Source organism: Oncorhynchus nerka, unplaced genomic scaffold, assembly GCF_034236695.1.
Source record: "Oncorhynchus nerka isolate Pitt River unplaced genomic scaffold, Oner_Uvic_2.0 unplaced_scaffold_948, whole genome shotgun sequence".
Classification (NCBI taxonomy): domain Eukaryota; kingdom Metazoa; phylum Chordata; class Actinopteri; order Salmoniformes; family Salmonidae; genus Oncorhynchus; species Oncorhynchus nerka.
Genome location: NW_027040367.1, coordinates 62,583 through 68,582, shown reverse-complemented (window position 1 = coordinate 68,582; position 6,000 = coordinate 62,583). Strand labels below are relative to the sequence as shown.

Here is a 6,000-nt window from a genome sequence, read left to right as displayed (position 1 = left end):
CCCCTGTATACAGCCTCCACATTGACTCGCTGCACGTATCCCCTGTATATAGCCTCCACATTGACTCTGGTGCCGGTACTCCTGTATATAGCCTCACATTGACTCTGTACCGGTACCCCCTGTATATGCCTCCACATTGACTCTCGGCACGGTACCCCTGTATATAGCCTCCACATTGACTCTGTACCTGGCACTCTCTGCATATAGCCTCCACATTGACTCTGTACGGTACCCTCCTGTATATAGACTCTACATTGACTCTGTACCGCAATACCCGCTATGTATATAGCTCTCCACATGACTCTGTACCGGCATAATACTGTATATAGCCTCCATTGACTCAGTACCGTACCCCCTGTATATAGCTCTACATTGACTTCTGTACCCAGTACCTGTATATAGCCTCACATTGACTCTGTACCGTAATACCTGAATATAGCCTCCACATTGACTTGTACCGTAATACCCTTTATAGCCTCCACATTGACTTCTGTACTGGTACTGTATATATTTCCTCCACATTGACCCTGTACCAGTACCCCCTGTATATAGCCTCCACATTGACTCCACCACAATGGGTACTTTCGTATATTTCACATTGACTACTGTACCGTAATACTTCTCTGTATATAGCTCTTCACATCAGTACATTCGGTACCCCTGTATATAGCTCTCCACATTGACTCTGTACCAGCACCCTGTATAGCCTCCACATTGACTCTGTACCGTACTCTCTGTATATAGCCTCCACATTGACTCTGTACCGTAATACCCTGTATATAGCCTCCACATGACTCTATACCGTAATACTTTCCTGTATATAGCTCACATTGACTTCTGTACCGTAATACCCTGTATATAGCCTCCACATTGACTTCTGTACCGCATTACCCTGTATATAGCCTACACACTCTGTACCGTAATACCCTGCATATAGCCTCCACATTGACTCGGTACCGGTACCACCTGTATATAGCCTCCACATTGACTCGGTACCGGTACCACCTGTATACAGCCTCACTACTGTTATTTTATTGTGTTACTTATTTTTTTTACTTGAGTTAATTTGGTAAATATTTTCTAAACTCTATTTCTTGAACTGCATTGTTGGTTAAGGGCCTGTAAGTCAGCATTTCACCGTAAGGTTTTGTATTCGGAACACTTGACAAGAATATTTGATCTGATTTGATCACTAGAATGGTTGGTAAGGAATAGAAGACCGAGCAGCAGAGCAATAGAAGACTTGTCTATAGCCCATACAGCATGGAACCAGATGGATAATTCATGGAACCAGACTGATACAGCCCATACAGCATGGAACCAGGCTGATACAGCATGGAACCAGACTGATACAGCATGGAACCAGACTGATACAGCATGGAACCAGACTGATACAGCCATGGAACCAGACTGATACAGCCCATACAGAATGGAACCAGACTGATACAGCCCATACAGCATGGAACCAGACTGATACAGCCCATACAGAATGGAACCAGACTGATACAGCCCATACAGCATGGAACCAGACTGATATCAGCCCATACAGCATGGAACCAGACTGATACAGCCCATACAGCATGGAACCAGACTGATACAGCCCATACAGTATGGAACCAGACTGATATCAGCCCATACAGCATGGAACCAGACTGATACAGCCCATACAGCATGGAACCAGACTGATACAGCCCATACAGCATGGAACCAGACTGATACAGCCCATACAGCATGGAACCAGACTGATACAGCATGGAACCAGACTGATACAGCCCATACAGCATGGAACCAGACTGATACAGCCCATACAGCATGGAACCAGACTGATACAGCATGGAACCAGACTGATACAGCCCATACAGCATGGAACCAGACTGATACAGCCCATACAGCATGGAACCAGGCTGATACAGCATGGAACCAGACTGATACAGCCCATACAGCATGGAACCAGACTGATACAGCCCATACAGCATGGAACCAGGCTGATACAGCCCATACAGCATGGGACCAGACTGATTCAGCCCATACAGCATGGAACCAGACTGATACAGAGCTTTTACTATTCAGAACTATATACAGTAGAATGCGTACATCAACTAAAGGCATAAACAGATGATTAGAAATCTTACCTGGTTCACTCTGGTATAAAACTCTATAGCCGTCGACTTTCCCTTTCGGCTCTTTCCAGGATACATGTAATTTGCTCGTACCCAGCACTTTAAAACGTGATACAGCATGGAACCAGACTGATTCAGCCCATAACAGCATGGAATCAGACTGATACAGCCTACAGAGTATTGACTAGACTGATGCACAGGCATGGAACCCAGACTGATATAGAGCTTCTACTATTTGAACTATATACAGTAGAATTTATCAACTAAAAGCAAACACAACAGATGATTAATAGGAAATTCCACTGGTTCATCCCAGAGTAAAACCTCTATATAGTCAGTCGACTTTCCCGGCCTTCTTCCAGGATACATGTAATTTGCTCGCACTCCAGCACTTTAAAAAAAAAAAAAACGCAATCTCTGGGAACTGGAACTGAAACAGAACAACAATATTGTTGTAGAATAACATCATTAAATAACTATTGAATTACAGTATTGAGTATTGACATGATTAATATATTATTTGTAGAATAACATAGATAACATATTATCCCAAATAACATATTGTTGTAGAATAACAACATTAGGATATCATTTAGTAGAATAACTACTTATTTGTAGAATAACATAGGAATAACATATTGGATAACATATTGTTGTAGAGATAACATATTGAATAAGATTTGGGAGGCAGATACAATCCCCATTGGTGTAGAATAACATATTGGATAACATATTGTTGTAGAATAACATATTGGATAACACAGAGATTAGGAATAACATATTGTTGTAGATTAACATATTATTGTGAATAACATATTGAATAACATATTGGTATAACAATAACATATTGAAACATTGTAGATTGACTTTATTGTTGTAGAATAACATATTGGATAACATATTGTTGTAGGAATAACATATTGTTGTTATTGTAATAACATATTGAATAACATATTATTTGTAGATTAACATATTGTTTGTAGAATAACATATTGAATAACATATTGTTGTAGAATAACATATTGAATAACATATTGATTGTAATTAACATATTGTTGTGAGAATAACATATTATTTGTTGTTTGTAGAATAACATATTGTTATTGTTGTAGAATAAGATATTGGATAACATGTAACATATTGATAATATTGAATATATTGTTGTAGAATAACATATTGTTGTAGAATATCATATTGGATAACATATTGTAGAATAACATATTGTTGTAGAATATTATTTGTAGAGATATATTGTTGTGAATAACATATTGTTGTAGAATAACATATTATTTGAATAACATATTGTAACATGTAGAATTAATATATTGTTGTAGAATAACATATTGTTGTAGTAATTAACATATTATTTTGTAGATTAACATATTGTTGTAGAATAACATATTGTTGTAGAATAACATATTGAATAACATATTGTTGTAGAATAGCATATTGTTTGTAGGATAACATATTGGATAACATATTAACATATTGTTGTAGAATAACATATTATTTATGAATAACATATTGTTGTAGAATAACATATTGGATTGTTTGTAGGATAACATAGGAATAACGCCTGGTAGAATAACATATTGGATAACATAACATATTGTTGTAGAATAATAACATATTATTTGTAGAATAACATATTGAGAATAACATATTGTTGTAGAATAACATATTGTTGTAGAATAACATATTGATAATTAATATTGAGAATAACATATTGTTGTAGGATAACATATTGTTGTAGAATAACATATGTTGTAGGATAACATATTGTTGTAGAATAACATATTGTTGTAGAATACTTATATTGTTGCAAATAACATATTGTTGTAGAATAACATATTGTTGTTGTAGAATAACATATTGTTGTAGAATAATATATGTTGTAGAATAACATATTGTTGTAGAATAACATATTGTTGTAGAATAACATATTGTTGTAGAATAACATATTGTTGTAGAATAACATATTGTTGTAGAATAACATATTGGACATAACATATTGTTGTAGAATAACATATATTGTTGTAAGATAATAATAATATTGTTGTAGAATAAATATATTGTTGTAGAATAACATATTGGATAAATATTGTTGTAGAATAACATATTGTAACATGTAGAATGTATTGTTGTGGAAAAACTATATTAACATATTGTTAATAGAATAAACATATTATTTGTAGAATAACATATTGAATAACATATTGTTGTAGAATAACATAATTGTTGTCAATAAAGATATTATTGTAGAATAGAATAACATATTGTTGTAGAATAACATATTGTTGTAGAATAATATATTGAATAAACATATTGTTGTAGAATAACATATTTTGAATAACATAAATAACATATTTGTTGTAGAATAACATATTGGGTAACATATTGTTGTAGAATAACATATTGGATAATATTTATTGTAGAATAACTTATATTGTTGTAGAATAACATATTGTTGTAGAATAACATATTGTTGTAGAATAACATATTGTTAACATATTGTTGTAGTAATAACATATTGTTGTAGAATAACATATTGTTGTAGAAATAACATATTGTTGTAGAATAACATATTGTTGTAATAACATATTGTTGTAGAATAACATATTGGATAACATATTGTTGTAGAATAACATATTGAATAACATATTGTTGTAGAATAACATATTGTTGTAGAATAACATATTGAATAACATGTTGTTGACTAGAATAACATATTGAATAACATATTGTTGTAGAATAACATATTGGATAACTATTGAATAACATATTGTTGTAGAATAACATATTGTTGTAGAATAAATATATAACATATTGTTGTAGAATAACATATTGTTGTAGAATAACATATTGGATAAATATTGTTGTAGAATAACATATTGTTGTAGACTAACATATTGTTGTAGAATAACATATTGTTGTAGAATAACATATTGTTGTAGAATAACATATTGAATAACATATTAACATATTATTGTAGAATAAACATATTAACATATTGTTGTTAGAATAACATATTGAAAATAACTTGTTTTGAGATAACATATTGTTGTAGAATAACATATTGTTGTAGAATAACATATTGTTGTAGAATAACATATTGTTGTAGAATAACATATTGTTGTAGAATATCATATTGTTGTAGAATAACATATTGAATAACATATTGTTGTAGAATAACATATTGTTGTATTGAATAACATATTGTTGTAGAATAACATATTGTTGTAGAATAACATATTGTTGTAGAATAACATATTGTTGTTGAATAACATATTGTTGTAGAATAACATATTGTTGTAGATAACATATTGTTGTAGAATAACATATTGAATAACATATTGTTGTAGAATAACATATTGAATAACATATTGTTGTAGTATTGTTGTGAGATAACATATTGTTGTAGAATAACATATTGTTGTAACATGTTGAATAACATATTGTTGTAGAATAACATATTGTTTGTAGAATAACATATTGTTGTAGAATAACATATTGTTGTAGAATAACATATTGTTTAATAAATAACATTGAATAACATATTGTTGTAGAATAATATTGGATTGTTGTAGAATAACATATTGTTGTAGAATATCATATTGTTGTAGAATAACATATTGTTGTAGAATAACATATTGTTGTAGAATAACATATTGAATAACATATTGTTGTAGAATAACATATTGTTGTAGATTAACATATTGTTGTAGAATAACATATTGTTGTAGAATAACATATTGAATAACATATTGTTGTAGAATAACATATTGAATAACATATTGTTGTAAATAACATATTGTTGTAGAATAACATATTGTTAAATATATTGTTGTAATAACATATTGTTGTAGAATAACATATTGAA

General features: G+C 31.3%; 1 long non-coding RNA gene across 1 annotated transcript in view; it reads left to right on the top strand.

Moving 5' to 3' along the window:
• Positions 1–6,000, top strand: part of LOC135570674 (uncharacterized) — a 241,397-nt gene that overhangs the window by 191,916 nt on the left and 43,481 nt on the right. The gene's annotated exons all lie outside the window — the stretch shown is intronic.